Genomic DNA, 18,684 nt, shown 5'->3' with positions numbered 1-18,684 from the left:
CGTGGGGCACATGCCCCCCCATTGCATTGCCTTGGCCCCCTGCCCCTTTCTGTTGCATCTGTGCCCCTTCCACCCCACAATGTATTTCCTGTGCCCCCTCCTACCCCCAATGTATAGACTTACCTGGGGGGAGCTATGGGAGCTGCTCTCCACTGCTGCTTGGCTTCCACATGCATGTGCACATGGCACCCACTGCCTTCAATCACCCTCCTTTTCTCCTCCCAGCCCCAAGCAGCCCCTTGCAGGCTGGAACTGCCAGTCTGCATGGGGAAACTCATGTTTTCCTGCGTTTTTCTCCTTTGGAAGAGAAAATCTGCTTTTTTCCACATTTTTCCGCAATGAACACAAAAATCAGTCCCTGTTTATCATGACCCCACCTGCTGATGTTGTGACCCCATTCGAGATCACAACCCACAGTTTGGGAACCACTGTCTTAAGGCCTCCTTCTCACCCTCTGGGGTTTAAATCCCTTGTGTAGGACAAGATGGTGGGCTTTCCATGTGCTGAATTTGAATACACTCTTTTCAGACAATAAGACAAATTTGTGGGATGAACTGCTCGAGTGAAAGTGACAAAAATTCAATCTATGAGAGAACATCTACAGTAATATGAAATTATTAGCAGAGACAAAAAGACTTGATAATCCATCCTCTTAGACTTACTATTATACAAATGTATGCAATTCTCTAAATAACGACTTGGAAATTATTCTTATTATTAGTCTTTAAAAAATGCATTTATATTAATCCTTTAAAATCATTACATACCAACAACCTTTCTGAAGACATTTAAGGAGAGTTATAGGGCTTCACACACAGCTACTAAAAAACAAATTTTAAAAATATTAAGTTGCCTTTCACCATTTCTACGTTAAATAATTGTAGTCTAAATAAGCTGTCAGCTATGAAAGCTCATGCCTTTCTGAATGAGCTGGTCTTTAAGGTGCCACTCTGCCCTGCTATGGCAATTTGACTGACTTCAGACTAATATGGGTAACTACCTCTATGTAAATAAATAAATAAATACTTTTTTTTTTTTTTTTATATCTGCAGCACCTCAAGCACAGTGCTTCCCAAATGTCAAGCAAGCCTCTGAAAATAAAGTCTATATGTGGGCTATTGTGCTCTCCAGAGATATGCAAGCCACTCTGGAGTAGAATGAAGTAATGTATAACAGTTTGCAACACATTGTGCTGTATAGTAGGGGAAGTGCCAAATGCTTCACTAACTGATCGACAGAGTCAACAAATGTCAATCTTCAAATGAACTTGTGTGAATTTAACTGGTTAGACTGCAAGTACTGCATGGAAAATTAATCAGAACATTAAAGTTGATATCTCCATCTTTAAGAATGGTGCCATGGAATATTTACTGACTTTGGGCCTGACACTCAGCTGGTATAATTTGTGGTTGCCTCACTGAATATTTACTGAGCTATGACAATTTGCAAAAGTTGAGCATATGATCGTCTAAGACAGTGGTTCTCAACCTTTTTTGTACCAGGATCCATTTGTAAGCATTGATAGCCAGTCCCAACCCAGTGCCCCTCACTCTCAACCTGCCCTCCATCCCCAGGCCTCAGACCCCCAGTACATGGTCAATGGGGGCCCCAAGCAGCCCTTTCCAGGCTAGAACTTGGACAGCTTGTAAGGGACAAGCCCTGGTTTCCCACATTTTTCTCCTTTAAAGGAGAATCCATTTTTAAAAGTTTATTAACTCTCCCTATGCCTGAAGAAGGGTGTTTGTACCCAAAGGCTTGCAAAGAATAATTTTCCAACTTTAGCTGGCCTAGTAATAGATCTCATACCTACCCAAAGAATCTTGGTCGGCCTATTTCCTTAGAGCAATACGGCTACAACTAACAACCTTGATCCATTTTAAAAATGTGTTTGCTACCCTTTCTTGTATTCTTGCAACCCAGTTTTGGGTCGTGACCCACAGATTAAGATATGCTGCTCTACGAGGTCTGTGCGTCACCCACCAAATGATACCGCTGGTCACACAAGCACCTAGGTTAGGGTGGGTGTTTGTAGTGAATTAGGACAGAGTGCCATCCACTTAATAACCTTGTGTACCTAGATACTCCAGAGAGAACTTCCATCAAAGTACTGACTTGACCTTCCCTTGCTGAGGCTAGAAGTTGTGAACGTGTGTTAATGGGAGGGTGTCTCTGCACAATGCAGTATAGCTGCAAGCAATTAGAGAGAATGAGAATGAAATATCTGGCTGAATGCCAGAGTGCACTTTTTCCTTCATTGCTTCCAATAGTCCATGAAAATGGGAAGGCATGTGAGGAATGTCCCACTTTATGTGCCAGCCCCCCTCAGAAAAAAAGTAAATCCCTATTGTATTTAGACTATGCCAGACTAACACTGCTATTCTCCCATGCAGTCTGGGTGAGTCAAGCATCTTGTTGGACAAGACTGATGACAGGGCTGAGGCTGACTGAGCAATGTCCAGAGTTTATCAATGCAAACAGAAGGAATGTGTTGATCAGTTAGTGAAACAGAAGATGTGACTTTTTCAGTGAACCATTTTTGGGGAGATCTCCTTTGTTCTGTCTCTTTGATCTACACAAAAATAAACAGTCTTTGCTTAGACATTCTGTTTGTATCAATCAAAGGTCAATGACAGCAGAATTATATAGTTCCAATTTAAAATGCATTGGGAGCTGTCTAGTTTTGATTATTCTGTTAATAATTTTATGAAACCTTGATTTTTTTTCTTCTTGTTTGCACTGAAGTCCATGACAAAACACCCACTAACTATATATAGGAGCCACGATGTTATTCATAGAACACTTTCCATCTGAACACTACAAATTACGCCGTACTGATTAAACCTTGTAACATCTTAGTGAGTTAGGCTAATGTTATCACTATACACATCACAAAAAAAGTGAGTCTTGCCGGCTTGAAAAAAAATGAGTCCCTCATTGAAAGTTGTTTCTGGAGAAGTCCATTTTAATCTGCTTATTGACCATTCAGTAGGTGGCACTCTTTCATCTAAGACAATCCTCACCTGATGCCCCAGCAGTGTGTAAGGGATGCAGTCCTGTAAGAAATGTCACCTTTTATATAGGGCAGCACACAGCACAGAGGAATTCACTATTGTTAGTGAAGCATGTGCTGTGTAGTCCCAGTTCATTTAAACTTGTATCTTAGACCATCCTGTATGGCAAAGCACCTCAGCAGCACCTAACTTTCAATACTTGCCTAAATCCTTATGCCTAAAGGAAAGTATATGCTACATGTTCTGTTGAATTGCCATGGACTTTAAAATCAAGGCCCAAAGAATCTAGCATGCTTTGAGGTGCAGGGAATATAGGAATAAAATAATAACCAATAACATATGAAACTGCATTACTACTAAAGATTCCCTAAAATTAGTTTAAGGATGGAATACATCTTTACTGATTTAGAATTTGCTCCCATTTTTCAGGGTTTCATGCATTAGTATTTTCATATAATCATAATACTTATTGCCATTCAGGATATCCATTTGGTGTTTGAAACAATTCTGTAAGATACTAGGTTAAATGAAATGTACTATTTAAAAAGAAATATTGTAGTAAGTCATTCTTAATAGTCTACACTTCATTAAAATCTCATTTCTTAATGAAAAATGAACAATTAATATTTATCAATTTTTAAAATAAAATCTAGCAGTCCATGCTGTCAAAATTACTTTAGAAACAGTGATGTAAGTTTGCATGCGTGTAATACTGATTAGATGTTGTACTGAATGGTACGTTGACTACACTAGATGATGTAAAGTAATTTGAGACATCATAGATGCTTTGCCATATGTTTTTGAACCTTGAAACATTGGGATTAATTAAGTCTTAGATTTTTGGCTGTTTCTTTTTTCAGGCTTATAGTTTTACCCACTCTTGGTGTTAAGAGTTCAACTACTGAAGAACACATTGACTGAAATACCTACTAAAATGTAGGGAGTGTAATAAACTTGTAAATTCACAACCATACACAGCTTAAAAGTAGAAAACAATGTTCACAGTGATGCTTTTCCCCTTTCATAAAGGAAAAAAAATCACATTGAGAAAGCCATTCCTACTGGATGTAGAAACCTTACTCTGAAAATTGGAGGGGGAAGGGGGCATGAGGAAGTCAAAGATACTTACAATTCCTCATTCCTCTCAATTGCCTTTGAAATTTTATTTTAGCTGATTTTTTCCAACCAGCTCCACCTAAAACAGAATAGAAGTATTTAAAAGAAACTGTCCATCACTTGTACATTTTTCTTTGTGCACGTCCAATAAAAACCTACATATTCTTGCCTCTTGTTTTTGCTTTTGGAAAAAAATGCAGCAACTTGCATATTCCACAGGCTTTATTAGTTATTTTGTGAATACATTCTTATGGGTCTTCACATGGTTTGGCATAAGGAAATAAGGCTTCTAGAACAGGTCAGTGATTTAATGGTTAGCAGCTGCAGCGGAAAGGATTTTTGGCCCAGTTTTGGTGGCATGCATTCAGGGAGACGCTCCAAAGTTGTTTTATATCACATTACATAGCAACAAAATAAAAAAAGGCCCAGCACTTCTCTTTCTGAACCTGGAACAGTTGAGAGACAATAATAATTAGAATTAATAACAAGGAACTAACAACTAACAAGGAATGACAACACTACATACAATGATGATGCCTTTAAATCATACAGTAAATTTAGTTTGAGGTGCACAAATGATTTATCTTGTTAATGTAATTGAATGCAGACTTTCCTCTCCTCCAGCTTCCTTTCACAAGAGGCTCCTTACATAGAAAATTCTGTCCCTTCTCACTCGTCTTGTGTCTTCAGCCCAGGAAATTTAAAGCTCATGCTGTTACTTCAAATAGCAATCCTTATGACGGCACTACCCCAGAAATTCCCAGGGGCAAATTCTGCTCCAAGCTACGATGATGCAAATCTGAGCTAGTTCATCAGTTCAATGAGTTATTCACCATGCTGGCATACCCAAAAGTATAGATAGTCTGAAATCAGTGGAACTTTGTTTTTACCCTAGTGTTACTGAGTGCTCGTCTGCATGGGAAACTAGATGAGCAGTAACCTAGAGTGTATACTTACAGCACAACAGTTACTTTGCAATAAGGGCGGAAACAGAGGTAGCCTTTAGTTGTCTTTGTGTTGCCTTAAAATGTTTATGGTAGCACAAAGAGACAGCAAATAGACATCCATTACTTGTGTTGCCATGATGTGGTCATGACAAAGGATAGCTTTATTGCAGTGAACGTCTCTTTGCCTTATGACAGGAGAGTGCAGAGAGCCAGAGCTACCTGCAATCCTGGCCAGGCACTCAGGGCTTGAGGGGTCCAGTTCTCTGTGCAGAATCAGGCTCCTCAAGCTTCAGGAGCTCCTGCCCAGCTTTTGCCACTTCCAGAGATGGGTCTCTGGCAATCCCAGGGCAGAGATGACCATTTGGAGATTGCTGAGGGTGCATCTCTGGAAACAGGGAACTTGATGCCCCTTGTCCCCCAAGATCAATGGGTAGAACAACAGGTGACTTGCATTTCACTCAAAGCTGATCAGCTATGCTGGAACATCATCCCGACACAGCTGATGCACTTCATCCGGCAATGTCTATTTCCAGCCTCGAGTCTCTGTGTGCACTCATAATGCACAATATGTATAAGGTAGCATTCTCCACTTCCAAAACTACTTCATACAAAGACAACTGTAGTGAGCACTAAAAAAAAAGTGTATCCACATAGGAGTTAGTTCAGAGCAGCCAATGTGCTGTAGATTCACAAACTAACAGAAAAAGCCTAAGAGCAAAATCTGAGGTGAACAGTTTCCTCAGATGTGCACCAGCTTAAATAAGAGAAGAATTTAGACCTCTGCCTGTAAAAGAAATATCACTGTTTGTTTTTTCAGTCACCTCTGAAGAAAAAAAAAAGCGACATCTAAAAGTAAAAAGCTGCTGCTTTGAAAGTGTAGCTTTCAGCCCCATTTACTAGATGCAGCATGCAGGAGTAGGGCTGAGGCTGGAGCCAGGGCGTGCGCGTGCGTGTTCAGCCCAAGACCCACAGGCAGCACTGTGGGCAAGGTGTTAGGTCTCCACAGGCTAAATCTGGCCTATGGGCCATATCTTTAACCCCTGTTTTAGGGCATTTTATAGGTCTTCTTGACTTTACATAGTTGTGATGCTACATGCTGATGCTCTAAGCTATGTAGACATTTCAATATGCACTATTAAAAAGTTATGCACACACATTTAGGTTTTCTTATTGCCAAATGCTGTTTGTGGCAATTCAATAAATAGAAGCCAAATTGTTAAATATTTCTCTCTGGAGGTGTTCCTTCATGTGATCTTATTTAACAAATGAGTTCCTATTTATTACTGTTTCCCCAAATACAAAATCAGTGCAGGGAGGCCCCTTTGCTAGTGGCATCCTGTACTGGAGGTGTGGCATCACACTCCTGTGGTCTTGGTTGGCAGGCCTAAGTAATTGTATAGTGTTGCCTGAGAAATTGCATATAATTATCAGCTGCATTTCTTCTCGAATCAGTACACATATTTTAAACCTTTAATGTTTTATTATATTTCATTAAGCACAAAAGAAAATGCCCTACTTGAGATATTATTACCTGTGCCCTGTGTAACATGCATATAACACGCATGGAACCGTGTTCAAATGGGGGGGGGAACCCCCCAATATAAGCTACTGATAAGTAACATAAAAAGAGGAATAAAACTGTATACAAGTAAGAAACAAAACAAGGAAAATGGACAGGGAAAAAGACTGAAGTAGGGAGGGCTGAAACAGGGGCAGGGAACCACAAGTATGAGTAACAAGTGTAAGAAGTGCTAATTTGTATATCCATTACTTTACTTCACTGTGGGTATGTCTACATGAGATGCTCTATTGTGCAGTAGATCAGGCCACTGTGCTGCAAAGTGTCACCACTTATACATGCTCACATTTACTGCACAGTATATCAGTCTTTTGCACAGTTAGCTACTACCTATAAATACAGGTAGTAGACTAGTTTCACAGTAGCCAGCATGAGCCACAGGAGACAGGGAGCTCCTTGTCCCTGGTCCTAGTGGTGCTCAGCTCCAGCTCCTAAGGGAGACAGGATCAGGGCCAGGACTGGGGAGCTCTTTGCTCCCTGTCCCTGCTCACCATGTGGAGCTGGCTGCTCTGGGGAGTGAGTTGGGCCTGGGAATCCAGCTCTTGCTTGTCTCCTTGAGCAGGACTCCCCCAGCACAGAGCTGGTTACTCTATGGGATATGGGAGGGCTGGATTCCCAGCCTCCTCTCCTCCCTGGAGCAGCCAGCTCTGTGCCAAGCACAGCAGCTACAAGTGAACTCTGTGCCCCCCTGACCAGCAGAAGGCTTACCTGCAGTTGCCCCACACCCTAGACAGCTGCCAGGAAACCCCCTGCTCAGCAGAGGAGCTGCTGGCCACTGTATGTCCAGATGTGCACAGGGCCAGAAGAGCTCTGCCCGCTGCAGGGGCTGCTCTTTCCTGGCCCTGTGCACATCAGGTCCCCTTCCAATGTGCATGGAGCCAGGAGATAGCTGCCACTGCCAGCCCCATGCACACTGGGACCACTGCATGCCCCTTGCCAGCTCCTGGCCTAACCAGCTGCTGCAGTAAGGCAGAGTAAGGTACAGCAGCCTGGTACAGGCAGCTGTACCAGGCTGCTCCCATTGGAAGCAAATCCTCTCCCAAGAAGAAGCATGTGTAGACATGCTCTCCGCAGTCTTACTGAGCAGTATTTTTACTGCAGCATAAGCCTACTGCACATTAATAACACGTGTAGACAGGCCTTATGTAAACAAATGCAAATTGCTCTTGTGTTATAGTGTCATCTTTTCCATTTTTGGAGTTAGAAAAAAAATTCTAACCAGAACTATAATCTGGAGGACTTTCTCATTTTCAGTTCAGGCTCCTATTTTTATTTTTTGAAGAGATGGATGGAATTTTAAAAATAATGCAGAATGTTATGGCCATCAGTGATATTTGCATAATAATCACATTTGCTGCTCCATTTTCTAGCAAATGAAAACAAAAAACAAAAAGTAAACCCTCCCTTTACCATATTTTGCCTACTCACAATGTTTAGTTAACTAAGGAGTAGATGTATTTCAAGATATTTTATAGTGTTTCCAAGGGTTACTTTTCCTTCATAGTCATATCCCAGCCATCTAGCCATGTATGGTTCCAGAAATGTTTACCTGTCTTATACAATGTTACACTATGGTTGTCCAATTAATCTCTGAATAAATGCATAAGGCTAAACTGATGGACTTGTTGATCCAATAATATAAATATTGGATTCCACAAGATAATTTATAAAATCATACATTCTCCCTATTCAGCTTCATGTTTTAATTTGAAGTGAGATCTATGAAAGAAGTCAAGTAAAAAGAAAGGATTCACATATTTTAAAATATTTTTTTCTGTCTTGGGCCCTAATTTTTTTTTTAAATTTTTTGTCTACTATATCACATGGCTGTCTTTAGATCTAGGCTTTCCAATTCCAAATTGCTCCTTTCTCATAGAATCTGAAAGGGTACAGCTTTAATGATCCAATTTTGATTCATCTGTGGATAAAGATGCAACCATAATGCATTTAAAAGCAGAGTATATTTTTGTAACAAAAAAGATGTTTACAAAAATGTGGAAAAAGGACAACTAGTTTTGGAAAAAAAATTGTGATCTTGGATTTAAATGAATGAATGGAGTCATTATACAAAATGACATCAGGCACTGACCCAACAGACTTCCAACATTCTTGTTCACATTCTCAAAATAGACTTTGCCTTATTATAATGCTGTTTATGTAGATCTCTGCTGTCAACCGTTTTTGGAATGCAGCTCATTCTGCAACTAAATCCTAAATACTCTACTCAAATACTGCAGTCAATATTTAAGAATTAAGAACAAAATATAAATGCCAGGTAGTACTTTGGCATATCAGACTACATTATCGGCCCCTATGGGTGTGTCTACACATTGCGCTACAGTGATATAGTGATCACATGGGTCTACACATGATTGGCACCTACGTCGCTGTAGTAGCGTGCTCCCCTGTTATAGCACACTGCTACAGCAATGTAGTAGTGAATCTAACCATGTGCCTGTCACAACCCAAAGTTGTGATTTTTGTTTTGTGTGTGCTTTGGCACTGCTAAATTATTTTCCCGCCAAATTTGTAGCTTTCTTTGCAGTGTGCATTTCTTTTTGCATCTGAGAAATGCTCGTTGCAAAGAGTTCCCGCCATTTGTATTAGAATTCGAGCCACATTATTGGCTAGTTCTAAATTATGCACACGTGGCGGCTAGTGATTGGCTTGCTAGCCATATAAAAAGCTTGAGTGGTTTCCGCCCAAGTTGGAGGACTCCACGAACACCAGGAGGAGGGATCTTCACGCTGTGCATTTTGAGCAGGCAACAGAGGTCTGATCAGCCTCTAGCCTCTCCCCATCGCCGATTGATTCCTAGACGTATCCCTTCCTGCACGCAAAAGAGACGTGTTATTGTTGTGTATTGTAGTGAAGGGTATGAGACCTTTGAAGGCCGTTAGGCGGGTATTTATGACGCTTGGAGTGGAATTAGGCACAGACGCTTATCGGTTGTAAAGCAAGATTATTTACTCATGCCATCAAGGTGGTGAAAGACGGAGGCCAGAGATATTTGGTTAGTTATAGCTTAAGGTTTGAAGGTTGGTCTGTATGAAAGTCTTTGGTCGGGCAGATGAACGGAGAAAAAAAATCGGGCCGGTAGGTCGGTGATTTATGTTTTAAGATTGGGTTGAGACACGAGGGGGGCACTGGCAAGCGATCAAGTTGTTAGTTATTTTGATACGTGTGATCAGAGGTCTCCAAGGTTCATACGGAGGTTCCCCTTCTTCACGGAAGTGAAGATGGGTTTTATTTGTATATTAGCCAATTGTTTTTTGTTATGTTATAAATTTAATGAGAATCGCCAATTGTATAGTGGTTTTTATTAGGGTGTTTGTTATAGGGACACTCCCCTGTCATTCCGACCAATTATAATGATTTATATAAAGTAAAGAAGGCAAAAGTTTTTATCTCTGTTAGTGGCGCAGTAATAATTTTTTTTTTTGACATGTGTAGCAAAAAAAACCCCTGTTATTATCATCTTGTTAGTTAACCCTTAGTTATCTTGTATAGACTAAAACTGTTTTGATTAATATATTTCTTGCTTGTGGCATGGGCAGTACTTAATTTGGTTGTGACAAGACGGACCCACGGAGCTTCAACAACTCCGTGGGAGAGAACCGAGCTTGTCGTAGTCCTCAAACGAGGATTTAATCGGAGCTGTGCCTGGAAAACTGTCCAGCCTACACCGCGATCATCTTCAGTGTAAGTAAACAATCTTTAAATTAACCACTAAGCGTCCGTGACTAATTCTAGCTTGCCGCCGGTTTTCTCCGACCCCGCGTGCCCGGGCTGCTGGCCACAGCCCGTGTGCGCAAAAGGGCCCCGGATCACTCCCGGCCCACACAGTGCCATGCACACAGCACAGTACGGGCAGTTACTGCACTATGCTTTAGTATATTCAAAAGGAAGCACTAAAGCATGGCACTGTAGCAACATCATCATACGGTGACATGTAGATGTGCCCCATGTATCACTGCATATCCTAAAAGTTGTTGCCTCCAGTTAGCACAAAGGGTCTGACTCTGAAAAGATAAGAACCCTCATTTCCTAGTAACTATGGTTCTCCTGTGAGTGCTTATTTATTCTTCAAGGAAAGTTGTGACAGAGCGCCCATGTGAGCATACCCGAAACATTTTTATTTTATCCAGTGTGGAGAGCAATAGCAGTGAAAAGCTTGCAGCTTAGACATACTTCATTTCTTACAGTTGTGATAGCTTATTACATCAGTCTTTCTCTGGCTCAAGCATTTTGTTTCTAAAGCAGTCACAGGTAGATCTTGCAGTCACCAAACTTCAAGCTTTATTTCCCATAAATGAAAACAGGTTACTTCATATCAGACTTTACATGGGAGAAGGGGAGGTGCCAGGCAGATAAAATTCCCTGCCCCACCATTTTAGGACAAGTTTGCCATTCTGCTTCCCCTGTGGCTGCACATTTCTGCCTTGTGCCCACTAGAGAAAGCAGTAGAACACCTGCTGAGATATAGAGGACACCAGGAAGTGGCTTTTCTGTTCTCAAAGCCTCATACGGAATTGATCCTGCTTGGGAGACCTCTTCTGTATCCCACCCCAGGACTATTTCTTTCTGGGACACCCATCTCTTAGAGACACAATGAAATCTATGGTCAATGGGGAAAAAAAGTCATACCCACTAGGGACATAGGGCCAGATCCTCAGCTGATGTAAATAGGAATTTTTCCAGGTGGGTCTACAGAGATATATTGATTTACATTAGTGGATGTAACTAACTGTAGAACCTCAAGCTTTTCCATACAAGAACCCTCAATTCACCTTTTTAAAAAGACAATGCAAAAAAACTGTTGATCTCCATCCATGGGCAGATCTAGGATTTTAAAAAGCGGGGTGCAGATGGTGAGGCAAGTCAACACACATAAGCCAGCACATACTTTTCCAGTTAAAGCTTCACTAATATGCTAGGAGGTAGAGTTGTCTTATTCAGTTTAAGACTGATGCAAAAACAAATATAAGATAATTAGAACCCCCAGGGGTGGGGATTTTGACTGAGGTGTGCCAATACTCCTGTTGGGACCAAAGGCAGGAGGTTCCTGGCTAGGGGGTCTTGCCCCACCACTCAGGTTCAGCCCAATCATCATATTTGGGGTCAGATTGGTACAGACTGTGGGCGGTTTTGCCTTCCTCTGTAGCCTGGGGCATGGCCCTCTACCTGGGATCCCTTGAGCATATACTGACAACCTTTTATAGGAACAGGATGTTGGTTTCTGTGGTTCTCCTCTTTTACCTGTAGCAGGTTAGGGTGTTATGTCTTGTATGGTGTCAAGGTTGATGGTATCTGTACAAAGAGCTTATGGATTGTATAGGATGGTTTGGATAGGGATGAACCTACCTCAGAAGCAGGGGGTCAGACTAGATGACCTCTGGAGGTCCCTTCCAGCCCTGCTTCTCTATGATTCTATGAAAAACAAATCTGCAGAGCTGTGGGCTGGGAGCTAAGAAGAAGAGAAGGCCAGAGAAGGCCATTAGCACCTGTGGAATGAAGAATTTAGAAGGAGTCAGGTAGGTTACAGTGAGCCATGAAGTCAAGTGACTCCCTCAGCAGTGCTTGACTAGAAATGCTGCCACCACTGCCAGGCAGCTGGTATCAAAGGGGGTGGAGTGGGGATCTGCCTCTGCCCCTGCTTCTATCTGTGTAAGAAGAAAGAAAATGAGAGACAGAGCACTATTACTTTTCAATTGTGCAAGGATAAATACACTTTTCATGTATACATAAGTGAACAGAATATTAGGTATTAGGCATGCTTAAAATTCCCTAGTATGTTTCCAAAGCACATTCTTATCTCAGAGTTGACTGTTTTACACAATTTGGTACGAAGTCATCTTACTAGCTACGTAGTCTCCCTTCAGGCTGGGAATTCTCAATTACCAAATTAGTTCCTTTCACCATGATGTGCTAATGCACAGTTGAATTAGTCTATGCACATTTAGCGTCTTGTGTAGATGTGCTCATACTGTACTAAACTGATCATTTTATTACCACCCCAAATTAGAACATGAATTATATTGTGTAGACATTTTTAATTGTGCCTGCATGATAGTTCTGAAGAGACCATTTCACTTATTAATGATTATTAACTTTAAGCAGTGCCAGCAATGGTCTTCTGGAATTTAATTCTATTACCGTGAAGTCTCACTCAACCACGGCTCACTACAAAGTTTAAGTGGAAACCGTAAGTAGGTAGTAAGTCTATCCAACCCAAAAAATATATTTTTCAAAGGAAGAAGTGATTGAACACCACAAGAAAAATGTCAGTATCCAAATTATGTTGAACAAGAACGTATGATGAATAAGGAGCTGCATGCTCATGTCTTGCAAGTTTCTACTCTTCAAACAGATGTGCAGGTATGCATTTGAATACAGCATTGAGTAGGCGGGCGTTTTAAACGCAGGCGATTTCTGTTTACATCAGATGTCTGATTCATGACCACTGAACTCAGTGGGAACCTTTGATTCCTATTGGCTCAATACACTTTCTAAGCAATATATAAGTTGTGTGAGTATAGAATGCACACAGACATTTAAGAGTGCAGAACAGCAAGGAACAGTGGTAGAGACAGAGTTAGACACTTTTTAGTTTTATAAAGCCAGCTTATTAAGAACATGGAAATTGTCCTGATACCAAGAACACTAATAGGCCAAACCTGAGACTTTTTATTGTATTTTTAAGAAAAACTGTCACTAAAGTGATTTGAATAAGAGGTCTTAATTCTCAGTTACATTAAAACTCCTTTACACCATGTTAGCCATGTAAAGCTAGGAACAGGCATTGCATTTGCACTTGTGTTTATCCGAGAATAAAAATACTCTGGGACTGTATGTACAAAAAGCACCATTTTAATCAAGGTTTACGAAGCAGCTGAATGCAGTGCCACTTTTCTGCCACTGATTCAGTTATGTAATTCCAGGATAACTGCACAGACTTACTTTGTAATACACAGGATAAACTGTTACTACCTCTCATGTGGGAAGACTTTTTTAGGATTTATCCCAGGACAAAAAGACATGGATGATGTCTGTACAATGCACTTTGTCTTGGGATAAGATAGTTTATCCTGGAATAGATGCAACAAAGGTGCCTTAAAGGGATATAAATATAACATATAACATTTATTACAGCCCCAATGAGTGTAGTTTCATTGTCATCCACTCTAAAGATTTCTGTTGACATACATATGTCTGTCAGATCACATCTAATTGCATCCTTGAGTGACACAGTTATGCTGGCAAAAGTTTTCCTCATAGACATGGCTATAATGTAAATGAGAATTACACCTATAATCATGAACTCTTTTTACTGTACATGTTTGTCTCATGATGTGTATATATATGAGGATGCATATTTATTTTTCCAAATCTCTCTTCTTTGGCTTTATTAGTCCACCAGCTGTACAAACAGAGGGAAGCAAATTTCAAAATGCACTCAAATAGATGTACCAAAATGATTAGTGCCCTCTGGCATTTCACGCCTTCCTTAGAAAGCTGGCTGCAAGAGGCACGTGTTGTTGGTTTTGTCACTGGCTGTTAAACTTGCTAGTCTTTAACCTATTGCCAGAGGGATATGTCCAGATTTTTTAAAGAAAAATAAAAAACAAAAACCTCCAGATATCTTTGTTTACCCACATCATCCTTTTCCCAATTCATGGCAAAAGAAATGTGAATCAATTTTGGGAGCCTTAAATATGCTGAATTGAGACAGGTTACATCTAGGTTACATGATTCAAAATACTTTTTCTGTTCTGCTTTTTGTTCAGCCTCTTTGATTTATTAACATAGGCTTCTATTTGATCTGGCCGTACCTTGTCAGTCCTTGATGTCCCACCCATGGACTTTTGATTTCTTTTTCATCTAGCGATACCAGCAAAGAACTCTTAAAAAGACAGAGGGAGGGATTTGGGGTTGTCATATAAAACCTGTGTTACTCAGTTTTCAATATCTCATTGAGCCTCTCACAGCTTTGATATTTTAAGTAGGTATCACAACAAAGGGAAAACAAATGACTGGAAAGGTAATGCAGTATATTAGGCTAGTTAATGGCTCTGAAAGTACCATGCAAACTTGCTGAAAGAAGGGTTCTGTCCCAGGAGTACTATTTAATTTCTGTGAGAGGGTTTCCTGGTGAATTAAACCCTCAAGAATTCATTTAGTAGTGTGACTTCTCAGTTCATGCTGAAGCAACGTTCTCTCTTGTTTTAAAGTTCCGTTAATTCATTTAGTTTAACAAGCCTGCAGTAAGGACATTTTCTTCTAGAGACTCTTTTCATGTGGCCTCTCCACTGCTAAAATAAACTGTAAGTAGCAGCATCATGGCATGGTAATGTAGAGTGAGTGACAACAAGGTTTTATGACATTAATGCTGCTTCAAAGAGGCAGATATTAAGGAATTCATTCAAAGAGGCCAAGACTTTTTTTAAATGAGTAAATGTAAAAGGTACTAAACATTTAACACAAAAAAAATATTTTGACAATGCAACCTACAGAAGTCATATGAAGTTAGTGTTGTCACAGGGCTTTCAAAGCAGGAAGAGTGGTCTAGCAAGATTTGTGTTATATGGGAGTATAGGAGACCCATTTTCTGTTCCCTGCATTGCCACAGGTTCCTGTGTGTAACCTTTGCTTCTCTGTGCTTAGTTCCTCATCTATAAAGTTGAGTTAGTTGTACTTTCCTTCTTCACGGAGGCTTTTGCAGGGATAAATACATTACGACTGCAAGGTGCTAACATCTATCTCTTTTACTACACCTTTCAACTGTTTCCCCACAATGCTCTTCTCAGTCTAGTGCTTCAGCTTCAAGCAGCTCTTTGGAGACACATACTCAGTGCCGAATCCCCCAAGTGTGATGGGCAGACATTAGCTCATTTTGTCTGGATTACAGGAACCATTGAACTGGTGATGCAAGAACCACCAGAAGCTATAAAAGCCAAAACAAAAGTTCAATGAATGTATTACTTATGCACTATCAAAGTACTACAACCTACACACATCTGACAGACGCACTCTCTTTCATATTACATCCAGTAATCTTGAAGGAAAGCCACACAAAGGGAAAATCCAGCAATTTACCATTTTCTAACTGATAACTCATATCCATTAGCTCACCTACACTTCTGTAAGCAATTTCTTGTGCCTGATGCATATATACTCTTTATACAGAGTAAGAAAGAATTTCTGAAACCCTTCTTAGAAATCTACTGCTTTCCATGTCAAATAAGTGTTCCAAAGCATTTTATACAATAAACCTCTTACAAGTGCCACTACAGCCGGGGTGGGCAAAATGTGGCCTGGGGGCCAGACGCAGCCCACCAGGCCATTCTATCCGCCCCACAGGGCCCCTAAAACATTTAGAAAATTAATATTAATCTGCCCTGAGCTGCCTGTCATGTGGCCCTCAATGGCTTGCCAAAACTCAGTAAGCGGCCCTCTTCCCAAAATAATTGCCTACCCCAGCACTACAGGAAACCTGCCTTTAGAGAAAGACCCACTAGCATTTACACCCTCCAGTCTCTCCCCTACTTAGTAATCTTTCTCACCACACCTTGATGTTAGAATTAGGGGATGCTGCACAGAGGACAAGACATGCTTTTGAAGAAGCTCTGGGCTCTGGTCTGAGGCTTCCCCATGGCTTCATCCCAATTTTTCTCTCACTTGAGTTCTCTAGCTCAGTGCTCTACAGGTGCAACCTGGCCCTCTGGGGGGAAACTGAAAACCACAAAAATGCAAGCACCAGTCCCAATTCAAAGGAATATCCTGCATGGTGTTCACCACACCCTTTGAAGTCAGGCTCCAGGTAGAAAAGACAGTAAAACAGAAAGTGCCCCAGGGTACTTACCTTGCTTCCTATGCAGGCTCCCAGCTTCTCTTCACTCAAAGCTGCCTCCTGAGTCCTTGCTCTGCAACCTGGACTCCAGTCCTCACAGCTCTCAGATAAGGCTCCAGCCAGCCAGACTGTCTCCCTTGGCCTGAGCCTTGGGCTTATACAGGACTCTCTGGATCACAAGACTTCCCTTCCCTGGGTCATCAAGCTCTGCCTGCACCTGGATCTTGTGGCCATCTTGCTTCAGGTTCCCCTGCCTGTGAGTTTGCCTCTGGTGTTACCACTGGTGCACTGATATCATTTACAGCAGGTTTGACTGGGAAAGGCCTTTGGCACAAGCCCAGAGAAAGGTCAAGCCCATGCCTTTGGAGTTGAAGGACAAGAGCTAACTGTGTGCCCTTGTTGCAAAGAAGGCAAACAGCATACTGGGCTGCATTGGTAGGAATGTTTCTAGCAGGGCAAGGGAAGTGATTATTCCCCTCTATTCTTAGTTTCATAGTTGTTAGGGGCTGGAAGGGAACTTACACATCACTGGGTCTAGCCCCACTGCACTCAAGCAGGAAACACTGCTGGGATCAGATGACCCCAGCAAGATGGATATTGAGATGTTTTTTGAAGACTGCCAGGGTGGATGACTGTACCACCTCTGAGGGGAGCCTGTTCCTCAGTACTCAACTTGTAAAGAAGTTTTTCCTTATGTCTAGCCTGAAGCAATCCTCAACCAGCTTGTGCCCATTATTTCTTGTCCTCCCCTGGGGGGCCTTGGTAAACAGATGCTCTCCCAGGCCCTGATGTATGCCCTTGATATACTTATAGGCTGCCACCAAGTCCCCTTAGAGTCTTCTTTTCTCCAAGCTGAACAGTGACAAGTCTTTCAGCCTTTCCTCTTATGACCTGATCTCTAGGTCTCGAATCATGTGCATGACCCTTCTTTGGACTCTTGTGAGTTTCTCTGCATCCTTCCTGAAGTGCAGCACCCAGAACTGGACACAGTACTCTAGCTATGGTCTCACCAAGGCCAAGCAGAGAGGGATGATGACATCCTTAGCCTTGCTCGGGATGCCTCAGTAGATGCATGCCAGTGTCTGATTAGCTCTGCCGGCTACAGTATCAGATCTCATTCAGATGCAGTGCTAGCAACAGATGCGGCAATGGCAATAGCAATAGCTCCCCTATAGTTTGGTGTTGTCAGTGAACTTTGCTAGTTCACTTTTAATACCAAAATCCAAATTGTTGATGAACATGTTGAAAAGCACTGGTCCAAGTACTGAACCCTGAGGGATGTCACTGGTCACTCTCCACCATGATGACTCAGTTCCTTCAGTCATTACTCTCTGGGTCCTACCACAGAGCCAGTTACCTAGCCACTGGACCATAAAGTAGTCAAGGCCACATTTTCCCAATTTTTTCATAAGGACTTCATGGGAGACCAGGTCAAAGGCCTTTTTGAAGTCCAAACCTCATTTCCTGTATCCAGGTGGCAAGTTACCTGATCGTAGAAGGAAATGAGGTTGGTCTGGCATGACCTGCTCGTAACAAAGCCGTGTTGGCTATCCTTCAGAATACTGCCTTCTGCTAGCCTGTCTGTAATGGATTCTTTGATAGTTTTCTCCAGGATTTTACCAGGGATTGAGGTCAAATTGGTTGGCCTGTACTTTCCTGGGTCCTTCTTTCTCCCTTTCTTAAAGATAACCACCACATTGTCCTTCTTCCAATCTTCTGGGACCTCTCCTGAGTGCTACAAGTCTTCAAGCAACTTTGTCATAGGTTGCAGGATGACATTGGCCAGCTCTTTTAGCACCCTTGGGTTCAGTTCATTTGGTCCTGCTTATTTATAGATATTTAGCCTTTGTAGGTGCCCCCCCACACAAGATCTACACCAACTATGGGAGGGTGATCACCCCCACCATGATCATCCTGTATCCTGTCAAGCAGGCTAACACCCTTGGACTGGTGGAATACCAACATGAAGTATTCATTCGGGAGTTTGGTTTTGTCCTTAGTGTCGGTTATCAGCCATCCTATTTCATTCATCAGGGGCACTATGCTTCTCTTATTTTTCTCCAACTTCCTACATATCTAAAGAAGAACTTTTTGTTGTCCTTAATTCTGGTGGCCAGTCTGTATTCAGTTTGGGCTTTTTCTGTCCTGATTTGCTCCCTACAGGTGCGGACTGTTGCCAAC

The sequence above is a fragment of the Alligator mississippiensis genome, chromosome 2 (genome assembly GCF_030867095.1).
Source record: "Alligator mississippiensis isolate rAllMis1 chromosome 2, rAllMis1, whole genome shotgun sequence".
NCBI classification, from domain to species: domain Eukaryota; kingdom Metazoa; phylum Chordata; order Crocodylia; family Alligatoridae; genus Alligator; species Alligator mississippiensis.
Note: the sequence above shows the minus strand (reverse complement) of the source record.